General features: G+C 38.7%; 1 protein-coding gene, 1 non-coding gene and 3 pseudogenes across 2 annotated transcripts in view; 4 read left to right on the top strand and 1 right to left on the bottom strand.

Annotated features, from left to right (window-relative positions):
- The window catches only part of LOC126588264 (putative disease resistance RPP13-like protein 1), a 51,614-nt gene that overhangs the window by 4,402 nt on the left and 22,188 nt on the right, over positions 1–25,024 (top strand). The gene's annotated exons all lie outside the window — the stretch shown is intronic.
- LOC126588270 (putative disease resistance RPP13-like protein 1) overlaps positions 1–25,024 on the bottom strand; it is a 52,458-nt pseudogene that overhangs the window by 20,673 nt on the left and 6,761 nt on the right.
- Positions 9,268–11,960, top strand: LOC126588265 (BAG family molecular chaperone regulator 4-like; annotated as a pseudogene).
- Positions 12,997–13,069, top strand: TRNAE-CUC (transfer RNA glutamic acid (anticodon CUC)). Its single transcript has one exon. It is a non-coding gene; the product is annotated as a tRNA-Glu (tRNA).
- LOC126588269 (receptor-like protein kinase FERONIA) lies at positions 13,624–19,441 on the top strand (annotated as a pseudogene).

The raw sequence follows: 25,024 nt of genomic DNA, 5'->3' as shown, positions 1-25,024 counted from the left end.
TCAACCAAATACGTCAGTGCAGCACATATATATATGTGAATCATCGGCACCAACATAAAAGCCACCATATTCAAACGAAATCAGATTGATAAAAAAAAAAAAGGGTGCTTTAGATTTTGGCCTTTACAATTCATGATTCTTAGATAAAAATCCAATCTACATATAAACGTCCAATAAAAGTCCAAATTTAAAATTTGCAACCATATCGGAACACTATTGACCTACTAATACAATTTATTTACACCCATGCAACTTTCCCAGATCTCTAAATTTATTCCAAATTAAAAGTTGTAGAAAAAGTGAAATAAAATATATAAACTGTTGTATTGCATTAATTGTACCCATATCATACCAAAAATTTACCTTTTTGTGATATATATATATTTTGCATTAATTTGGAAGTAAATTAATTTGTTCCAATTATTAAAAAAAATTATACTAAATCCGTATTATATATTTTGAATCAAATAACACTTCTCTAACTTGTAGGTAAATTATTTTTCATGTATTGTTACATATATTAGGCACGTTTTATTGTTGTATAAATGTGACAACCCGTCCCAAATGTTTATATTATTTTGTCCTCGAGAGCGTGGAAGTTACTAATTTGCTCTTGAGCGTTACATGGTGAGGGTGTAATTGAACTAGGTTGGGACCAATCCATTTTCTTCCTTAGGTTTTGGACCAATTAGATTTTGAGTTTTATTTGTTTTTGTTTGGTTGCCCAAACCTGGACCACACATTTTCACACACACACCAACCTGTGTCCCTCTCTCTCCTTCCCTCTTGGATTTCTTCCCTTTTCCGTAAAATTGTACGATCGACTTGTGAACCAACCTTTTCAGGCACGGATCGAGGTCATGAATGGTATATTTGGACTCCTTGCAAGCTCGGGAGTCGATCTATACCCTTGGTTGGACGTGAGGACTTGTAGAATGTGAGTTACCCGAGCTTCGGTGAGGGGTGGAAATTCCTCCGACGTGATCGCGAAGGTTTTAGGTTGTTTCAAGACCTAAGAAGGTATTATTCTTGCTTTTCTAGCTCATTGGATCAATTTTGGAGTGGTTTTGACATAGGAACACTCGGGTTTATATAGTTGCAGGGTTGGCCGGTTTCCTCGAAATTTTCAGGCGAGATTTCGTTGGATTTACGACCTAAAAGTGGTAAGGTTTTGTTCCTCTCATCCTAAGCTTCAAGTTGATGCAAATTTCATAAAATTTGGTTGAGAAATGGAAGAGATATTAAGGTTTGAAGTTTTTCCAGTTTCCGGTGACATAGATGGCGACGGTGACGGAATCCGGTGACTCACCGGAGAAGAAGGCGAATATTTCATCAACTTTGATTGAATATTTTAACAGCGTCAGGTATCTTTAATGGCATATGCTTTTATTTAACGGAATATTCCCTAACGCCGTTAGGGAATCCGTTAGTGTGCCAAGCACGTGCCTGTGCGTGGGCGGCGCGTCTGGCTGTGCCTTGACCGGCGCGTGGGGCATCGAAAAATTATTCTAAAAATATGGGGATGATCGTGGGATTGAGTAGGTTACGATGGTATATTCAAACACCCCAATTGAGCAATGTATGAGATGTTATTGCCTAGTTTTGGTTATGTGCTTAAAAATAAGGTTAATATAGTTGTTTCGCATATAGGTGAGACCTATCCTGAGGACGAGTGCAATCAAGTAAGGCTCGGGGGTTACGACCCTTCCACATATCAGTGAGTGGGCTTTTGGTTTTCAGTATATATATATATATATATCCTTAGTATTTTTCCCAGAAAACTTAATTAAATGGTTTAATACTTTCAAATGCCATGTCTGTGAAATCCTGTCCCCGAAATTTCACTATTCATTATGTATCTCGTAATTTAAGTTCGTATTTCACATTTACGTTATTTTTATTACTTAATTTTAATTCCGTAAATTTTGGGAATTAAATCGAATAGTTATCGGGTTTGAATTTTCGAAATCAATCTTTATCTTTCGTTGACTTTTTGAAGTTTTAACTAGTGTTTTAAATAGATCTCAAACCCACGAACGTATAGGCGAAAGCCGTTTGCGAGTCCGAGTTATAACGGTATAGTTACGGACATTTGAACTTATGAACTATAGATTGTGGGAATTATTTAATTCCCACATGTGGGTTAAAGGTTAAGTTAGTTTAAAAGAGGACCAAATCAGATTTTTAGAAGGGGAAAAGGACCAATAAGGGAAGAATCAAGAAAGGGGGGATTTTTACCCTTCCATTTTTCGTCATCCCGTGCACCCACAAACCCGACTTCAACCCGGCTGAATTTCGGCCAATCTCCACCATTTTTTTCAGGTCATTCTCAACTCTCCACCACCTGCAACTTATTCCACAACCTCTCATCTACCTTATTTGCTCAAATTGACAGGTTTTTAAGGCCAAATTCGGGTAGAACTCAACCGGAGAACCCGGGGGTTCTCGACGGCGATTCGTCGTTCCGGTGAGTGTCACCATTCACCATCACCCTTGATCAACTTCTCTTGGACCCAAGAACAAGACCCAATCAGTTGTAGTGGCGTTGGAACACCAAGGAAGCCGAATTGAAGAACACCCACCTTAGAGTTTTTGACGGGTGCGAGCCAATATGAGGGCCTTCCCGGCCAAATTGGATTTGGCCACAATTATAAAGTTTACTCTACTTTTTGAGATCTTTATTCCTGTAAAATTTGAGAATTTTTGGAAAAAGTCGAATTTCCCGTTGTGTGACATCCGATTTATGAAATGCTGATGGTTAACATTATGTATGTATAGTCTTATTTGAAAATTACCCATTTATCATGTTGCATTTGTTGCTTTAAAGTTAGTGAATGCATTAATGTAATGTTGATGATGGGAAATCGACAATTATATTGTCCCATAATGTGAAATTGTTTCTCTTCATATTTGGTACAATTTTGCTAGAGTTGTTAGTATACATTTAGTCAGACGTGGTCCAGATTTTATCCTCGTGATGACAGTGAATAGCCATTGTTGATGAGCATATTGATTCCATCTCATTGGTTTAGCATTATCAGACCTTTCTGCTTATGTCTGAAATTGAACGAATCCTTATATGTATGTATAAATTAATGAAGGAATGAATTTGTTTCCTTATTTACCGTATACATATATCTATGTATGCATATGCAAAGGAACTTACTTATATCCCTAGATATATATATATGTATGTATGTATATATGCACCAACTGCCAAGGCTTTTATATACAGGTACATCTATATTTGTAAATAGCATCTTCACTTATTTTCTCTAAGTGTTTTCATTCAAATGTTACATTTATTTTGATCATGTTAATTCAAGTTAACCAAAATAGTACTTGGATCTCATAATGTGAATTAGTAGTCCAAGTAATCTAATTAAGACTAGAGTCGGAAGTGATGCATTTAGTAATTGCATATACTTGAGAATAGGCGTTGATCGAGGTGATGGATGTTTGTAGTAATAATTCGAAACAATGCTTTGGAACCTAGATGGGAAATACAGAAATGGATGGTGTATGTGCTCATGTTGTAAATCATAAGTGTGGAGGTAGGAGGTAAATTGTGTGTTGGTTTGATAGCACCATGTACCATTGGTACATCGATGACCCTGCTTGGTTAGTTATCTTGACCCTGCTTGGTTAATCCGCGTTGGGGGGTCACTAATGGTCCTGCTTGGTTAATCCGCTTTGGGGGACCATACTATATATGGATCAGGCTTGGTTAATCCGCGTTGGGCGATCCTTATGACCATGTATGCTTAGGAGTGATCATGCTTGGTTAATCCGCATTGGGTGATCACTTCCTAATAGTTGTAGGAGTGACTCTACTTGGTTAATCCGCATTGGGGGGTCACTGCCTACTTGGTTACTTTCTCAGGTGTGGCTATGCTTGGTTGATCCGCTTTGGGGGGGGCACTTCCTATTTGGTTACTTGGGTAGGCTTCGGCCGAACGACGTCTCTCTAGCTTTATTTTGAGTGTATCAGTGAATTTTGGCTTCGAGAACTTTGAGTTTGATTTAGAAAAGTCGTTGGATGTCTATGTGACTCCTTCGAAGTTTGCAAAGGTTTGGTATTAATTTCTTATGAATGATTTATATTCAAAGTTTATAAACTGTGATTGATGGTTGGTTTCATCATTATTATTACATACTTTGTATTATTGTCACTCACACGAGCTTCGCAGCTTATCCGGTTTGTTGGTTGCTCGATGCACCATTTCCATGATGTAGGCACTTATTTCACATGCGACAGGTCTGGGTAAATTATGAGAAACCGTTTGATATTTTGATTTCGTTAAGTAGTCCAGAATCCTTGCTCTTGCTCATTTCCATAAGGTTATCTTAGAATCCTAGATTCGTGTGAATGGGAATTACCCACGATGGATCTTGTGAATACAAATTAAAATTACCATGTTATTATCCATAACCCAAGTAGGGAATTATGTAGAGTTCTTTAATTAAATTCGTGAAATGATATGCTATCTCACTGATTGATTAACGTGATTAAATATTAATATTGTGCTTCGTGATTCCTTGATATGTTACAAGCTATAGATTGAGATATAATATTGGAAGCATAGTGATTGGTATGATGTAGTGAAATGTGATTTGACTTGTGTATTGGAAATGGTTGTGACATGTGATTGAAATGCATATTGAATTGCTTGGGATATGTGAGGTCTAGTAATGGATCGATAACCCATTGTGATGGGGATTTGTTGCTCGATATTGTTTCGTTTCGTTGAGTGTTTGTGAATTGAGTAACTTGAATCATGTCTTATTTTTTCGATCCATTGTTATGTTTCCTGGACTTCCGTTCAGTTTTGTTGAGTAGTCCGGAACTGAGTTCTGATTGGATTCCGTTGAGTGATGGTTCGGAATCCCTTCTACTTCGCGATTCCATTGAGTGATGGTCTAGAATCGTATCCTGATTTGAGTGATGGTTCAGAATCCCTTCTACTCCATGATTCGGTTGAGTGATGGTCCGGAATCGTATCCTGATTGGATTATGCTGAGTGATGTCCAAAATTCCCTTTGGTGCCTTGGTTCCGTTGGGTGGTCCAAAATTCCCTTTTTCAGAGATGTAGTCTTCGGCCGAGCTGTGGTGCTCTAGCTCGCATTTTGACGTGTTGTATGTGTTATTGATGATATGATGGTTGGCATTATTGATGGATGTGATTATGGAATGATGTTGGTTATGGTAATTATGATTAGACTCGTTGAACTTTATGACTAGTGAATATGATTGTGCTTCGTCATTTGTCCCATACAATGTTGCATGTTATGCATTGTGATATATTGTTGAGACAAAGCGATTTAATTAATGAATATTCGAGTGTGGTGAAATGACGAACTACGAATGGCTTGATCCCTAATGAGGGTACGTAGGCAGTCTAACAAGAAGGTTAGATGCAGCCATAAAGTATAGGAAAAACTACTATGCGATTCGATTCTCGAGTTGTGCTTTGTACATATCCTGGAGTCGGGGTATGTTAGATATACGGGTATTGGTGTCGTCACGTGTCGATCATGGACGTATGTTGGGATCGAGGCGTGACAATGTCAAATACTCTCTATGTTTAATTGTGCATTAGTATGCTTATATATATTGTTGCTCGATCTTGCGGACGTTCAGGTAAGCTTCAGGTGAGTATAGTGATGGTAGTGATGGTAATGAGTAATTGTGTTGAGATGTATTTAGAGATTATTATCCTGCACCCCGGTGTTAATGCTCCGCCCGAGGACAGGGTCTAGCCTTCACGTGATCGTTCACCTCCCGCACCACACGCTCACCTTGGATCCAAGGCAGGTGCCAACCTATCGTACAGACCACACTAGGTGGTTCCGACTCGTAGGTGACTTATGATACTTCGCATAGCCTTCACGTGATTGTAGCACTTGAGCGTATTTATTTACACTTAGCCTGTCGTACATACCACTTTAGGTGGTTTCGACTCGTGTGCAGGCATACTTGTTGAGCTATAGATTCAGCCGTACAAGCCACTTTAGGTGGATCCAGCTGATATGTCATTTCTCATGAGTTAATTCACCTGAGTTACTTATTCAGTTATTTTGAGATATTTGGCATAGCATACTTTTGAATATTTCTATTCTAAGCAGGGTTTTGAGATATGTAGATATTCTATTTTCTGGGAATTATACAGGTTTTACGGCGATGGGTTATTACTTTTGATAAGTGAAATGGTTTTGAAAAGCTTTATTTTTGCCCACTCACACTTTCTGTTTTGCGCTCATCCAGGTTTTAGGTTGGAGTGCTTGTTGGTGGCTTACAAGGATTTGACGGAGGTTCTAACAGATTATTACTAATGTAGGACCATCTTTGGTATTGTATAATTAGTATTTGTCATGTTGGACTGCACTTAGACTATCTATGCTCTAATTGTGTGTATTCACACTTAAATCTTATTCGCATTTCTTATATTAATATTGCTTCCGCATTGTGCACATGGCTACGTCACTCTCACGTGACGGCCAGCATGCCTCTCGATCTAGGTTGGGGTGTGTCAATAAATATAGGTATGACATAATATATAGGAAATTTTTAGTAGGTAAAAATATACTACACCTAGATTTTATATATATATATATATTTTTTTTTTAATTTTGAGAAAACCTAGATTATATATTTTGAATCAAATAACATTTTTGTATACATGGTAGGTAAATTATTTTTCATGTATTATTACGGACTTTTTTTGGTAAAAATATATAAAGAAATATATATATATATATATATATATATATGATTGTTTGTAGTTAAAAGATAAAATCAAAAGCATGATCCAATTCCTAAGTTTATGCAATATTTTGTTGTTGGTATACAATATTTTGCATAATTGGAAATGAACATTTCAAATAGTAGGTAGGTAAATTAAGATGGTCTAACTATATAAATACACACACACACACTTCTAAAAATCGCTAGGCACTAGTCGGGCAACAGGCAGGGGCCTAACGCCTTGTAATTGATACAAGCCATGGCTTTTTACTCATGCCAGAAAGGCCCGGTAATTGATGCAAGCTAGCAATTGTTCCCGTAGATAATTCTACTTTACAGTTCCACACCATAGCTCGAGGGTGGAGGAACCATCACAAAGACCATGTAGAGGTTGAGGGGGTCAGAGGGTGGAGGAACCATCACAAAGAGGATGGAAAGCCATCACAAGAGAGGATGCAAGAGCCAACAGAAAAGGACGGAAGAGGTGCAGCTACGTAGGGCGGGAGAAAAAGCAACAGTTGAGCAAAGAGAACAGAGCTTTAGAGAGAGAGAGAGAGGACGGAAGAGGTGCAGCTACGTAGGGCGGGAGAAAAAGCAACAGTTGAGCAAAGAGAACAGAGCTTTAGAGAGAGAGAGAGAGAGAGAGAGAGAGAGAGAGAGAGAGAGAGCTGTCTTCTTTGGATAATGAGAAGAAAAAGAACATCACCCATGTAGACTTTGTTCGGAATAGCTGTGTTGGATAATAATAACTTTCAAATGGATTGTGAGAGACCTCGCAAACATATAATGCGTTGATGGTGGGTATATGTAGTTTTGGTGGTAGAATTGGTAGTAGTGTAATACACCTTATTAATGGTGTCATCAAAGAAACGTGCTATGCACCTTATTAATCAATTGTGGAGTGAAGCATCCAAGTATCGCTAAGGACGATAATGTCATATAATATTTTTAAGTAGCTAAGTATTTGAAAAGTTAAATTTGACATAAATCATTATTAAGAAGAGTATTTTGAGTGAGGCTGCCTTATCCGACAACTTTCTAAAAAACGCAAGTAAGAAACTCTCTGCGTTTGGGCCGTACTCGATCCCACCTTTTATGATTGAGTTGTCACATAGAGCAGCCTCATCTAATGGTAAAAGAGATCAACTTTTTAAATCAAATTTTATAAAAAAAAACATATGATGTGGTTGTTAATGATTACATTATTACTTAAGGGTTGTTTTATTAACACTCCACATATTGTTGAATATACCCCACATACTAAATACACTCCGCATCTACTTTTTCAATCAAAATTTATCTTTGTACACCCCACATACTTTCCTATACTACCCTCACATCCCAAACTTTCTACATACACCCCACATTCTTCACATACATTCAACATTCTCTCATTGTTCATTCTCACCACACCTCCAAATTTCAAGACTCTCGCTAAACATGTAAATGCTAATTATGAGGTCGACTACATAACATTCGATTGTTGGTTTATTTTACTGGTAGAGCACAAATCCAAAATTTGTATCCCTGTCTCTTACTCCTCTAGAGTCAATCTCACAAAATTTTGACCCAAAAAAGAATGATAGGACATTGGTGAAGTTTTTTTTTCCACAATTATAATGGGAAGATTATAACGGGTTCAATTCTTTTTACGATACAAAACTTAAAAGAAAGTAGTGCCAATTGCAAAGCTTACCACTTAGAGAAAAATTTGTTTATATTATAATGGATTTTTTTTTTTTTTGAGAAATCGAAAATTTGTTTTGGATAGTTATAGATTTTGATAACAAAAAAATGTTGTAGTTCTTACAAAATCCATAATGAAGTGCGTCTGGTTACGAATTCGTAACATTTTTTATTTTATTTTTAGGGTTTAGGTTTCTATCAATTTGGGGGTTTTTGTCAATTAGGGGTTTTAGGATTTTAGGGTTCGGGTTTAGACAACCAATTTAGAGTTAGGGTTCATATTAGTAAATAATTTGTGTATTCAATTTCTTTTAAATTATTTGGGGCTAAATAGTCCTTTCATGTTAAGATACATAAGTGATTTAATAATACATATTTATGTGGGTTGTATTGAACAATATGAGGGGTGCTAATAAAAAAAATCCTTACTTAATTATTGATTAATATACTCTTTTTTTTTTTTTTTTGTGATGCATCATATAATTAACAAATTTGGTTCAAAAAGTTAGTTTACTTAACATTACTCAATTAAGAAATGTGGGTGATGGTTTAGAATAAACTAAAAAAATGAGAAGAACCCAAATTATTTGTTTGGATAGGGAGCCCATGCCAACTTAAGAAGATACAAAATCCATGTCCTTTAACACATTTGAACAAAATGGACCAATCAAAGTGCATCGGCTGCAAACACTTCTAAAATATCCATGAACTTCAAACCCGTCTAACTTTTAACAAAAAGCTCATTCCTTAATCATCATATAAGTATGCTACTAAGCCCACTTAATCTCTAGGAAAACTAAACGCGGTCGCACGAGTGCAAGTGCAAAGTGGTACTCTCCTTCTGCATACCAACTTTTGAGTTGTACTGACCAACCGCTAGCTCTGAAATCTGTTTAGAGGTCCCTGTCTTCAAGTGCCTTTTCTTTGCTTACTCAACCCGCCAAGCCATCACGCACTCTCACCTCTCTCTTTCTGCAATTCTACCTTTTCCATTTTCCTCCCTATAATTCTATATCTTTATTTTTTTATGATCCTCTCAGATAAATAGAATGAAAAAAAGAACAAGAGTTGGTGTGGAAATGATGGGTTAAATAGGAAAATAGATTGGGAGCTGAGGCCAGGTGGAATGCTTGTTCAAAAGAGAGACATTGGGGATGCCAATTCTGGGATTATGATCAAGATCAAGGTTTCTCACGGTTCTTATTACCATGATGTCCTTGTCCATGCTCAACCACTTTTGGTAAATCTTCTCATTAATGTAATTTAAATTTGCTTTCTGGGTCCTTGTTGTTCTCCTCGTAATTTTTCTGGGGATTTGCTCTTTTGGTGTTGTACTGAGAATTTTGGGTAGCATTGCCCATTTACAATTTGGGTTCTTCATATTATTTTTATTTTTAAATGTTTGGAAAATTTGAAGATTTCCATTAATGCCATTTTGTTTTGTTTGTTATTAAAATCTGTAGAAAAGAAATTCAAAATGGACAATTCTAGGGATGAAGTTGGAGTTGATAAATGATTTATGTAATAGTGTGTGAAATTGTATTTGTTTTTTTTTCTTTTACCCAAGTGTGTTTGTTAGCATTCCTATTATTTAATGTTTCAATATATGCAGTGGATTCTTGAAGTTTGCTTCTTGGGTTTTGTTTAATGTGATTCTCTTTTGCTTCTTTCTTTAGTAATATAGATCTGGTTTAGAACTACTTTTAAAATGGTTAAAGTATTTTTTGTAAAAATATATTTAGAATCAATTTTTAATAAAAATATAAGTGAATCATGGAAAAAATACTATAATTAATTCCTTATATTTCTTGCAGGAAGCATTCTAAGTTCTTTTAAGATCTAGAAGTGTTTCAATCATTTTAAAGGCACTTTTAAACAACTCATAAGTTCTAACACAAATTTTTTATTTTTCAAGAGTTGTCTTTTGCTTCATCATTTTGGTGTGATGGACTTGGCATTTGGAATTTATGTGGGGGGATAGAATGTCAATCTTTTCGTTCATCATTCAACATGTTGGAACTATTTGGGGACTTATTTGTAATAGACATTAAATGCAAGGTGATCTGAAAAGAGTTCTTGCCCCTGAGACCGGATTGGAGCCAAAGGAACAAAGATTGTTGTTCAGAGGGAAAGAGAAGGAAGATAATGAATGTCTGCACATAGCAGGCGTAAAAGATATGTCGAAGATTGTATTACTAGAGGACCCGGCTAGCAAAGAGAAGAAGCTTGAAGAGATGAAGAAAAATCAAGGCGTATTGAATGCGTATGAGGAGGTTGCCAAAGTTAGAGCAGAGGTTGACAAACTCTCTCAAAAGGTTTGTGTATATGATCAAGTCCTTTTTTCGTGCAGCGTTCGATAAGCTAATTGTGCTGTTAATGATGTGTTAGATTGTTGATTTGGAGACAAGTCTGTTAAGTGGCACCAAGGTTTCAGATAAGGACATTGTGGTCTTAACAGAGTTACTCATGGTGGAGTTACTTAAATTGGATTCGATTGTAGCTGATGGAGAAGCAAAAGTGCAGAGGCGGGTCGAGGTTGGTGATGCTTCTTCTCGAAACTTTATAGCTAGTGTCATGATTCATACAGTTTTCCATGTTTAAGGGAACCTTATCCACATTATCCTGATCAATATTGTTGATACTTGAGTCATTACTAAAGGTAAATGATGCTTGTTACTCGTGCTCTATAAAGTAGAAATGCGATAGAACTTGAGAAATCTGAAGCCTAATGCGAGTATAATTGGAAGACTGAAAGTGTTTCAAATCGAAGACATTTCTTGGATCCTAGATCAAATTTTAATTTGTTGATAATACTTGAGAAAAAGAATCCTCCGACTCCAACGTACTTATTTCACATGTGCTTATTTTGGATTGTGTCATAGATACGAATCCTAGGACTCCAACATTGAGAAATTTCAACTCTCAAGTTGTGCAACATTGTCTGTTCCGAACGATGCTTTTTATATCACGTTGGTTAACAGTTGTTCGCCCATGTGTTTCATAGAAGTGCCTGCATGAGATTTTTGCTGGAAACAATTGTCCAATTTACGAATATCAATGAGTATTTGTGTCAATGGAGAGTGCCAATGGTTATGTTCGTGCTTACAGGTTCAACGTGTGCAGAGCTTTGTTGACACGCTCGACAATCTGAAGGCGAGAAACTATAATCCATTCAGCAAGAAGAGTATCAACGCAGTCTCGGTCACTAAAAATTGGGAGAGGTTTGAGTTGGGGGTTGGAAGCCTGCATGCCCCAACCCCATTGCCATCTTCTACCAAAATAACTCAGGATTGGGAATTGTTCGACTAAGCTTATTATGTTCTTCTAATTTTACCGCTTTTGTATAAATACACACACACACACATATATGTATGTATCGTCATAGGACCCGAACCCATTTGGTACAATTTTGTACACTGATCTTGATTGGTGAAAGGTTGTACTCAAGACCATCACAATGGAAACAGAAATGATAAACCCAAGGAATTGGATGCTCAGTCTCCAAAATCTTGGTTGTTGCTTCCCCAAATTCAATCTAAATTAAATTCAAAACGAACTTGTTTACTGTTTATAAGCACAGTGTAGTTTGAATTTTGCCTCTGCTTAGTTTCTTTATTTCATGTCCACCCGTCTGAGAAAATATAAATACTTTATTTTTTCTTTCTCTTCCTTCTCCCTTCTCTCTCTTCACTCTGCTCTTCTCTCCGATACTCACCTAGGTACACAGTGGCGGAAAATGTAATTCTTGGAACTGTTCTTCGTGATGGAGAGCATGTTTTCGTTGTTGCTCATTTTTTGCCTCATTTAATGATACCTTCATTGTAACTACCAAGTTTTTCGTTTTGAATGTAATTATCATTTTCATTTGTAGTTGAATTTATCTGTGAAATTGTTGCTCTTGTTCCTTATTGTAAATAGATTTTCACATGTAAATAGTATTGACTATCATTTATATATTTAGAACTTTCGACATGTTTTATACGGTTTTCAAACCAAGAGCATCGCACTGGCACCCTTGCTAGCGTGCAGTTCATCAAAGAGCATGAGTTTCAACTTGGAGAACCTCTCAAAATGGTAACTACATGATGTAGCGGTTAATGGTTGAACTTCTTTTTATTGATTCAAAAAAAGAATTCAACCAACGTTCAACCAACCGCCACATCATGTGATTTACAAAACATAGTCGGAAAAAAGGTCTCTCTAGCATTTTTCTTTGATTGTGAGGTTGGTTAGGTTAATTAACTTTTCTATCAATGTTCGTGAGATTTGACCATAGCAAATTGAAAGGTAATATGATTTTTTTTTTCTTCAAAACATACGTTATTATCTACACTAAATAGGTTATTATCACACTTGGCAAGCTGTAATTCAAATTCGTTTTTTACCAGAATCAAACTTAAAACCTCTTACTTACAAGTAAAAATGAATTACTAGAGCGTGAATTAAGTGGTCATTTCGACCATACACAAAATTGGGGAAGGGCACCCATCAACATTATACTTTTATAAAGAAGAGAATGTGATCTATTTATTGATATAAACCATTGCGTAATGCTATGTCAACAATCCGTTGTAGTCTAGTTGGTCAGGATATTCGGCTCTCACCCGAAAGACCCGGGTTCAAGTCCCGGCAACGGAATTTGTTTTTCCCTCGATGGATGAAGTTTGTGCCTCCCTCTTCCAAACAAAAGACAAAGAAGATTTAATCAAACACTTTATGGTCTTGATTGATCTTTGAAGAGTATTATTGTCATGCGTTTTTTGTGCATGTTTTTAGAACAATGATTAAAATTGTAGAATTTCAAGTGTCAAATTCGTGGAATTTTCAAAAGTTCACTTAGTTGGTAATCAATTTTCGGTGGACTAAAACATGCAAACTGCCTAGCATTTTTCCAACAACTAATTCGGTATTACAAAGTTCTTAAAGAATTTTTATATTCATATCTAGCATAAGCGAGAGATTTTATTTAGATATATAAAATTAACATATTTGCTCGTACACTTTTTAGTATATAAGTAAGTACCACATATAGTAGTAAGCGTTATTTACATTAGAAAATATATCATCAAACGTATCAATTTTTTGTATTAAATAATATGATTGAAAATGAGATTCAAAAGCGAATTTAGAAGGTTGAAAAAACTTTACAAAGTCAACAGAGACCCCTCGAGTCACCTTGATTGCCTTATTTGTGTCGTTGCTTTCCACTGGCTAAGACTAAAACCTATTGAGAAATATATTTTCATTTTACTCAATCAAATAAGATTACAGTCTGAATGTATATATACACCTGTGTTAGACTAACTAACTCATAACAAATAACAACTTTCCTTAACCTCTAAGTATTATCCCTTGATAGTGTATTGACAGTATTACCCTTAATATCCCCCCTCAAACGAAACTGAGGGACCCGAAGTTGAAGTTTGTCCCTAAGAAACAAAAAACGTGCTGCAGCTAAGGATTTTGTACAGATATCAGCCACTTGGTCTTGGGAGCAGATGTAGTGAAGGGAGATGTGCTTGGCAACTACTTTTTCACGGATGTAATGATAATCAAGCTCGACATGCTTGGTCCGAGCATGAAAAACAGGATTCTTGGCAAGGGATATAGCAGATACGTTATCACACCAAAGTTGAGGAGAACAAGGCAGACAAAAACCAATGTCAGCAAGTAATTGACAAATCCAAGTGATCTCAGAAGCAGTGTTGGCAAGGGAGCGATACTCTACCTCGGTAGAGGAACGAGCAACAGTGGGTTGCTTTTTAGCGCTCCAACTAATGAGAGAATTACCCAGAAAAATGCAGTAACCACAGTGGATCTCCTATCTAACTCACAACCAGCCCAGTCAGCATCGGAAAAGGCCTTGAGAGATGGAACAGAGAGCACTTCGAGAACCAGAGACCGTGATCAATGGTGCCCTTAAGATACCGGAGGATACGCTTGACAGCTTGGAAGTGAGAGACTTTGGGAGTGTGCATGAACTGGCAGACAAGGTTGACAGCGAAACTAAGATCCGGCCGTGTCCAAGTTAGATATTGAAGAGCACCCACCAAGGACCTGTACTCAGAAGCATTATCAAGGAGAGGAGAAGCATGATCAATCTTGGAAGTGCTCAGTGGTGTGTTGCAGGGTTTTGCACCAACCATTTTGGCTTTGTGTAGGAAATCCAGAATATATTTAGTTTGGGAGAGGAAAATGCCAGTAGAAGAGCGCTTGACCTCGAGACCGAGAAAATAGTGTAAAGGACCAAGATCCTTAATAGGAAACAAATTGCTGAGCTGTGTGATCACATGTTGACAATCAATAGAAGAGGGCCCAATAACCAAAATATCGTCCACATACACAAGAACAAAGACCAAGGATTTGTCCTTTTTGACAAACAGAGAGTGGTCACTTTGAGAACCAACAAAGCCAAGAGAAGCAAGAGCAGCATGTAGTTTATCATACCAAGCTCGGGGAGCTTGTTTCAGACCATATAACGATTTATGAAGCTGGCACACATGATGGGGCTTGGTAGAGTCTGCAAAGCCGGGTGGTTGTTGCATAAACACAGATTCAGAAAGAGTGCCATGTAAGAATGCATTACTGACATCAAGTTGGTGCAGAAACCAATCAAATTGAGCAGCAAGGGTGAGTAAGAGGCGAATTGTCACAGGTTTAGCCACAGGGCTAAACGTTTCAGTGTAATCGAGACCTTCCTGTTGGTGAAAGCCCTTGGCAACCAACCGAGCCTTGTAGCGATCGATGGAGCCATCGGGTTTTCGTTTGATGCGAAACACCCATTTGCAGCCAACTATGTTCTGTGAAGAATGATATGGAACCAGAGACCATGTTTGAGTATGAAGAAGAGCATTGAATTCCTCCTGCATTGCTTGGCGCCAATGAGGGTGTTGAGATGCTTGAAGATAGGTTGTAGGAATATAATCCAGAGACAAATGAGAAGGAAGAGGATGATTTGTGGCAGTAAAAGCTTTAGGTTTGTAAATGCCGGACTTAGAGCGGGTTTGCATAGGGTGAGTGTTTATGGAGGAAGAGGGTGGAGGGGATGGCGATGGTGGTGCAGGAGGAGGAGGGGAGGAGGATGGTCAAGAGGGTGGTGAGGATAGCGGTGGTGTAGTGGGAGGAGGGGGGAGGATGGGCCAGAGAAAGGAGATGAGGGTGAGGAAGGAGTAAGGGATGGAAAAGTTAAGGAAGATGGAATAGCATATGATGAAGTTGCAGGTTGTAATGGGGAAGAAGGAGAGGAAGAAGAAAGATCAGAAAATGGAAACTTACTTTCATCAAAGAGAACATGCCGGGAGATGTAAAGGCTGCCCGTAACTGGATCAAGGCATTTGTACCCCTTATGATTGAGACTATAGCCCAAGAAAACACAGGGCTTGCTCTTAGCATCCAACTTAGAAGAAGTATACGGCTTTAACCACGGAAAGCAGAGGCAACCAAAAACTCTGAGGGTACCATAACAAGGCAATGTCTTGAAAAGAGACTCCCAAGGTGAGGGCCGAGATAGAGTAGGTAACCTGTTAATGAGATAGATTGCAGCTGCAAAAACATCGACCCAATATAAGTGAGGAACTTTAGATGCTGCAAAAAGAGTCCGGGCAGTTTCCACAAGATGCCTGTGTTTGCGTTCAGCACACCCATTTTGCTCGGGTGTGTGAGGACAAGATAACTGATGCTGGATGCCATGTTGTGCCAAGAAAGTAGAGAAAAGAGTACTCATGTATTCACCACCAGAATCAGATCTCAAAGTAATAATTTTGGTGCACAGAGTATTTTCAACCAAAGATTTATATTTCATGAAGACTGATAGTACATCAGATTTGTATCTCAGAGGGTAGAACCAACAGTATCAAGTAAAATCATCTACAAATATGACATAGTACCGGAAACCATCCTGAGAAGCTATAGGTGAGGGTCCCCAAACATCGGTATGTATGAGTTCTAAAGGTTTCGTGGTAGTACATGTAGTAGATACAAATGGCAATCTAGAACACTTTCCTAATGCACAGGCTGAGCAAAAAGAAGAGGTCTTATGTTGGAACACAGAGATACAAGATTGAGAAGCAAGCTTATTTAAAATCCTGACTGAAGGATGGCCCAACCGTCCATGCCACAGAGTCCGGGAAGCTTTTGGAGTAGCAGTAAGCGCTGTATGCTTGGCACCAGTGTGAGATGAAGGATAAAATGGATAGAAGCCATGCTGAACAGGACTTTTAAAACGCATCCTCCCCGAAGAAAGATCCTTCACAGTAAAGTGAGAGGGATAAAGATGCATAGAGCATTGATTATCAATAAGAAATTGATTTGCAGAGAGGAGATTATGCTTCAGATCAGGCACAAATAAAACATTTTTGAGTGCAAAATTACTATGTGAAGTGGTAATGGAAGAAGAGCCAGTGTGAGTGATAGGCAAACCTTTGCCATCACCGATATACACTTGTTCAGGCCCTGTGTAGACTTCAGGATTCTGGAGAGTGGCATAATTGTTGGTCATATGAGAAGTGGCTCCAGAGTCGACAATCCACGGAGAGGAGGAGTTGGAGGTGTTGGCAACCAACGCAGTTTGGGATGACTTGCCATTATTGTGAGGGTCCATGCGATGAGGATAGTCACAAGCCTCATGGTCAAATTGACGACATATTTGACAAGAAAGTTTCATGTTGGATGAAAAATTGGACCGAGGGCCTCGATTGGAACGCTGATTGTTACCTCGATTGAAAGTGGAGAATCGCGGATTGTTGTTCTGCCTGAAATTGCCACGAGAATTGTGGTTGCCTCGAGTAAAGTTGCGATCCAGTCCACGGTTTTGATTGTGAGGAGAGAATGACTGCTGAGCAACATAGCCGTGAGAAATAGAAGGAACAGGCAGAGGAAGAAGACCAGTGGAGGTGTTGTAGGCCTGAAAGGAAGACACCGGTGGACTTTGCTTGCGATTGGTCAATTGGATCTCTTTGCTAAGAAGCAAACCATGGAGTTCATCCATGGTAGTTGAACCAAGACGAAACTGAATGGCATCCACAAACGAGTCAAATTCAGGAGGTAAGCCATGGAGAATGACATAAATCAGCTCTGAATCTTCAACTGGAGCACCAGCACTAGCAAGAGCATCAGCAATCTCCTCAGTGCGTTGAAGATATTGAGCGGCTGTGAGATCTTATTTGGTGAGACTGCGAAGGCGAGATCTAAGTTCGTGGATGTGAGAATGCGAGGCAGCAGCAAGGCGAGACTCCAATTTGGCCCATAGTTCTCGAGCCGAGGAAACTCCAACAGTATAAGGAATTAGGGATTCCGAGAGAGTCGAATTGAGCCAGATGAGAATGTTCTGATCATTCTCAAACCAAGCAATATACGCCGGATTAAGACTGCGATTTCCGGAGGAGTCGGTGAGAAGTTGAGGCGGCGCCGGCGAAGAACCATCAATCAAACCGGTGAGATTGTATCGACGAAAAATTGGAGCAAAAAGAGCACTCCATGTCAGGTAATTGGTAGTGGTAAGCTTAATCGGAACCATAGATCCAATGTTCTGTATGGTAATTGAGGTAGAATTCGAGGAATTAGGGTTTGAAGCTTCCGACGGTGGAAGAATTGGAGAATCCGATGCCGTAGAGGAAGAGACGGCAGGAGCCATGATCAGAGATGCAGAGAAGAGGATGAAGCGGAGAAGATCAACAAGATCGGAGATCAAGATCGGAGTAGCAGAGAAGCGGGAAGATTTGGGATCGAAGAGAAAGGTTGTCAGACAAGGGCGAGTGATACCATATTGAGAAATATATTTTCATTTTACTCAATCAAATAAGATTACAGTCTGAATGTATATATACACATGTGTTAGACTAACTAACTCATAACAAATAACAACTTTCCTTAACCTCTAAGTATTATCCCTTGATAGTGTATTGACAGTATTACCCTTAATAAAACCGCCACCCAAATCTTCAACGATACTTTCATTATTGTTGTTGGTGGGTTTGGCAATGTGTTCAAAGGATACATTGACGACAATGCCACTCCTGTTGCCATCAAACGATTGCGACATGAGTCATCACAAAGGGCCCGAGTGTTTAAGACGGAAATCGAGCTACTCTCCCAACTTTGCCACGCCATTTGGTTACTTCCGATAATGGCGTGATGATCTTGGTTTACGATTACATGGCATGCGGCACTCTCGGTGACCATCTGTATCGCACATGTAACCCCAAACCTCTTCCCTGGGAACAACGACTTGAAATTTGTATTGGCGTAGCGCGAGGGTTGCACTACCTTCACAACGCTACCAAGGGCTCCATTATTCATGGCGATGTGAAGAGCACAAACATTTTATTAGATGAGAAAATGGTGGCCAAGGTATCGGATTTCGGGTTGTCAAAAATGGGCACGACTAGCACGTCCAAAACACACATCAGCACGATGGTGAAAGATAGTTTTGGGTATCTAGACCCAGAGTACTATAGACGTTAACAGCTGTTTGAGAAGTCTGATATGTACTCATTTGGGGTGTTTTGTGGGAAGTATTGTGTGCAAGGCCAGCTCTGATGCATACGGTGGAGGCTAGGCATATCAACCTCGCTAAGTGGGCCAAGGGTTGTCATGGAGACGGGACACTTGGTCAAATCATTGACCCAATTGTGAAGGATAAGATTGAAGTCGAGTGCTTGAACAAGTTCGTTGAGATTGCTATAAGTTGCTTAAATGATAAAGGAATCGAACGACCGTCGATGAATGATGTTGTGAGGGGGCTTGAATGGGTATTGCAGCTTCATCAAAAGAGCATTGGAAGTGAGGGTGACAATGGGGTTGCCTTTATCAATGACAGAGGCGACAATGAATATTCCAAACGAAGTATATCTGTGATAGTCTTTTCTGAGATCAACGATACGGATGGAAGATGATGAGCAACATTGTACGAAATTAGAGCAATATTATGGAAATGATGTCTCAATAGGATATCATGTATATGGGTATATGCTTTTCAGTGACACTCAGATGCGACATCACAACAATGGAACTGAGGAGATCCTCCAAACATATGAGCCGAAAGCTGCAACCACAAGCCAGCAAAGAAAGAATGAAACTGTATTGTCCATTGATTTTTGAAATGCATACATGAAATATTCCAAAATTTGATGTTTTAAACCACCGTATCATATTACAAGAATGAAATACAAAATATTCAGAACAAACAAGACTTTACAAAGAAAACAAGAGTAAACAAAGCTTGTAATTTTTGAAACTCATACATTTTGTTAGTAATATTGTGCATTTGATGCTTATTATGCCGGATTAAACCTTTCCCGATCTCCTACTTCGACGATTGTTCTAGTAGAAAAACGAAATGTATATACAGTGGTCAATTAACCCTCCTCTCCTCTGGCAGTGATTGGCAAATTTGGGAAGCTTGCATACGAAAAGCTCTCCAGGAGAAGCCCTTGTGTCCTGCAAGAAAATTAATAATTCAGAATTTAAAACTAATAATTCACAATATGCATGCTATGTTTCATATATATTTTTTATTTTTCTTTCTATTTATATTTGTGCAACTATGAAAGTTAATTTGATGCAAAATATACCTGACTTCGGTTTGAGAGTTGAGAGTGAAATGTCAGAAGGCAAAAGTATTTCCGAACTATAGAGCGCTCATATGATCAGGTCTCTGCCTATCCATATGCAAGGAATGTGAGATATCTTGGCTCAATCTTCTCCCATACGTCTTTCTTCTCACAACTTTTCTCCAGGGCAGAACATCAGTGGATTTCAGGAAAGAAACAGATGGCGGCAAACCCTCTTCTGGAAGGCATTGGAGGCTGCCAAACCCCCAAATATATAGCTTTTGAAGAGAAGCGAGGTATTGAAGTAGTCCCTCTCCTGGCAGAAATTCCATAATTGGGGCAGCTTTCAATTCGTAGCTCTTGAAGAGAAGTGAGGTGTCAAAGTCCTTTTCCGTCCACTGCTTCCATGTAGCTTGGACAGATCACAAGTGTTTAAATCGTTTCAGGGCTCTTCCAATGTCCTCGCCTGCAAAACCGGATGCTCCATTTTATGACTGACTTATGTTGTTGGAATTTGGATAAGTGGAGAATGTGGAAGCAGCACTGCGTTGTAAAAATGTCGGGTCTGTGCAACTGTGCTACTTCTAGTCACCTTTAGGCAAGCCTTTCTACCCTGTGGTGGACGAAAGGATCACAGTGTCTATTAGTTTTAAGGACTTTTAAAAAGAAAAAAATGGAGAACATTCAACCATACGAAGTTTGATTCTCACAACTTTTCATTTTTTTCCTTGTTCGCTACCCCTCCCCAGCCACCCTCCTCTCTCGTTATATTGATGATGAAGAAAAATAACAGAAGGAAGAGAAACGTCAAAAAGCACACCTCCACATCTTCTGCTAAAAGATCTAATTACGTGCGGCTTTCCATTGTTGCTGCGAATTTATGGCCAGATCCACAAGAGCATATAACGTATCTACACAAGCTTTAAGATGGTCCCGGGATAAAGAAAATGAGACAACCTGCCAACGCGGAAGGAGGTAAGAGAGAATGGAAATTAAAGCTCATCTGCAGTATTCAACTAAAGATCTATTACCAGTTCACATTCATAAACAAAAGCATAGATACACCAACTTGAAGATGATAATGGCATTGAAAGAAGATGAGATAGCAGGCCACCGTATTCAAACCACGCCCGTATGACAAAGAAATATATCATCCCGAGGTTCCATCATCTTCCTTTAGAGGTGCATCATCTTCATGCCAAAAATGCTTAGGAAATTGATGTGAGCTAACTGTTAGTGTTTGTGTGTGTAGTTTTAGTATATGTTTCAATGGAGGTTGTCTCCAAAGATAGAAAGAGTTTCCGAGAGAGAAGAAGCTGCAAAATGTCTCTTCATATTTCATTTACATATCCTGCATAATATAATCTAACCGTTTATGAGGAAGGGAAGGGAGATCCTTCACTCTTCAACATACACTGCAATCTTAGCCATTCATTGGTATCATCCTATGAGATGATGCCACTTGGCTTATTCTATTACTTAGGCTAGATACAAGATTGAAATGCCATGTGGACTATGATCCAAAGGCTCACATTCAAACTGAAACAACACATAGAAATATGATTCTTGCTGCCAAGCTTCAGCTAAAAGGATTATACACCAACACTCCCTTCTAATCCTTTGGCTGATTTAACTCCAAGTAGCTCCCTTAGATACACAAATCGATCTTTAGGTAAGGCCTTAGTAAGTATATCTGCAATCTGCTCCTTTGTCCTGCAGTACACTAACTCAATCTCTTTGGCTTGAATTGCTTCTCGGATGAAGTGGAACTTCCTGTTGATGTGTCTTGTCTTTTGGTGAAAGACTGGATTCTTTGCCATAGCAATGGCTGATGTATTATCACACAAGATCTGAGTTCCTTCCACTTGTTCTTCTCCAAAGTATTCTAGAACAAATCTCAGCCACTTTGCTTGTGATGTAGCCTCTGCTGCACTGACATATTCTGCTTCTGCAGTAGACAGTGCCACAGTATTTTGTTTGATTGAAGCCCATGAGAACATACCCGATCCTAGTGTGAATGCATACCCTGAAGTACTTCTCATATCATCCTCACTTCCAGCCCAATCACTATCACAGTAGCCGATTAGGGTAGTAGCTTTTCCCCTTTCAAAGACAATACCAAAATCGATTGTTCCCTGGATGTATCTTAGTACCCTCTTAGCTGTTCCCATATGTTTCTTAGTGGGATTATGCATAAATCTTGCCAACATACTTGCTGCAAACATCACATCAGGTCTAGTTGCAGTTAAATAGAGCAGACTTCCAACAATCTGCCTATATTCTCCTTCATCCGCAGGTTCACTTCCATCAACTTTGCTCAACCTCTCATTCATTGCAAGTGGAGTAGCAACTGACTTGCATTCTTTCAGACCAAACTTCTCAATTAGTTTCTGTGCATATTTCTTTTGGTGTATAAAAATGCTGTTCTCAGATTGCAGCACACCCATTCCAAGAAAATGATGTAATAAGCCCAAGTCAGTCATCTCATAGTGTTTCATCATGTCATTTCTGAATTCTTCAAGCATTTGTGGACTGCTACCAGTATATACAATGTCATCTACATATAGAGAGACAATAATGATACCTGAGTCCTTACTTGTCTTAACATACAAAGTTGCTTCACTTGAACTCTTCTCAAACCCTGCATTATTGAAGTATGCATTAATCTCATCATACCAGGCTCTTGGTGCTTGTTTCAAGCCATATAGAGCCTTGTTCAACTTGTACACCTTTGTTTCTTCACTTTCCTTCACAAAACCTTGAGGTTGCTCAACATACACTTCTTCTTTCAATACCCCATTGAGAAATGCAGACTTTACATCTAATTGATACAAGTTCCATTTCTTCTGTGCAGCAAGGGCAATTAAAGTTCTAATTGTATCCAACCTTGCCACAGGGGCAAAGGTTTCATTATAGTCGATTCCGGGCTTTTGTGAATAGCCTTTAGCCACCAGCCGAGCTTTATTCTTCTGCACGGTGCCATCCAGATTAAGTTTGGTCTTATAAACCCATCTAACACCAATAACAGGCTTGTCATATGGTCTCTCAACAAGCTGCCATGTGTTGTTCTTCTCAATCATGTCCAATTCAGTTTTCATTGCACTCCTCCATGAATCATCTTTGGCTGCATCCTCATAGCTTTCTGGTTCAATAACACACATGTTGCATTGAGCCATGATTTCATTGATACTTCTCCATTTCTTCGGTGTATCATCATAAGTTGGAGATCTCTCAAGCACATTCTCACTTTGAGAAACATTGTATTCTTCAAACTGAGAATTGTCATCAACTTCACAGATTTCATTAGCATTCTTATGTTCAGTGATAACTGGAAATGTCACTCCAGTATCTATATTGCAGTTCCAATCCCAAGATTTACTCTCATCAAATGTGACATCCCTTGAGAGAACAATCTTCCTTGAAATAGGATCAAACAACCTGTAGCCCTTCTCACTTGAACCATATCCTACAAAGATACACTTGTGACTGTTTTCTTCCAACTTATGTCGGAGATTGGAAGGGATATGCACATAGCACAGTGAGCCAAATATCTTCAAATGAGCTATTCCAGGTTTTCTGCCACTGTAAGCTTCAAATGGGGTTGACTTCTTCAAAGCTTTAGTAGGACACCTATTGATCAAATAGACTGCAGTATTCACTGCTTCTGCCCAAAATGCATATGGAAGGTTTTTTTTCATGTAGCATTGACTTTGCCATCTCCACCACAGTCCTATTCTTTCTTTCGGACACTCCATTCTGTTGAGGAGTGTAGGCCATAGTCAATTGTCTCTGAATTCCTTGTCCATTACAGTATTTGTTAAACTCTGCAGAAAGGAATTCTCCCCCTCGATCACTCCTGAGACATTTAACCTTATATCCGCATTGTAACTCAGTCATTGCCTTGAACTTTCTGAAACATTCAAACACATCAGACTTGTTTCTCAAAAAATACACCCATGACATCCTTGTGCAGTCATCTGTAAACAACAAAAAATATTTGTTTCCAGAATGAGACTCTACTTGCATTGGACCACAGAGATCAGTATGAATCAACTCTAGTGGATCTTTAGCTCTCCAAGTTGATTGGGAAGGGAATGAATCTCTGTGTTGTTTACCCAACATGCAACCTTCACACACACTTTGGGACATTTCTAATTTAGGTAATCCATGCACCAACTCCTGTTCTTCAAGTACCTTGAGACTTCTCTCATTCAAATGACCCAACCTCTTATGCCATATTTGAGAACAATGAGTGATACCTGCCCTTAGTGCATACTGTGTTGCAGGCAACATTGTCAAAGGAAAACATCGATTGCTGGTCATATGTACCCTTACTACTAAATTATCCAGTGACCATCCATCAAAAATATTCACTACATCACCTCCAAACAACAAATAATAACCATTTTCCATCATTTGCCCTACACTTAGAAGATTTTCCTCAAGTCCGGGAACAAGCATTACTTCTTGTATATGTTTTCTTCCCAATTTAGTTTCAATCACCAAAGTTCCCTTTCCTGCCACTTCACAGATTTCTCCAGTTCCCATTTTCACTTTGGATGTCAAACCTCTTTGAACATTGACCAATAATCTCTCATCTCCTGTCATGTGGTTACTACAACCACTATCAATGTACCATGAGTTATTGACTTTCACATCAGTCACTGCATTGCAGGCATAAAACAGTGATCCTGTTTCTCCCATTTGCTTCACATAATTAACTTTCTGCACGCCCCTATTCTCATGACAATCTCTCATAGAATGACCTGGCTTACCACAGCCTATGCACTTTGGTTTACCTTCATACCAGCATTTCCCATAGTGCAACCTGTCACACCACTTACAATCACCCTGAGCATTGTTTTGCTTCTGGACATAATTAGGCCTATGATCCCAATTCCTTTGAATATTGTTCTGTCTCTGAGGATAATTTGGTTTGTGATCCCAATTCCTTTGAATATTGCTCTGTCTCTGAGGATAATTTGGTTTGTGATCCCAATTCTTTCCCCTTGATTTCCAACTCTCTTGAGACCTTTGATTCCCA

Source organism: Malus sylvestris, chromosome 11 (assembly GCF_916048215.2).
Source record: "Malus sylvestris chromosome 11, drMalSylv7.2, whole genome shotgun sequence".
Taxonomy (NCBI): Eukaryota; Viridiplantae; Streptophyta; class Magnoliopsida; order Rosales; family Rosaceae; genus Malus; species Malus sylvestris.
The sequence above is the reverse complement of the archived record's forward strand: the minus strand, read 5'-3'. Positions and strand labels throughout refer to the sequence as shown.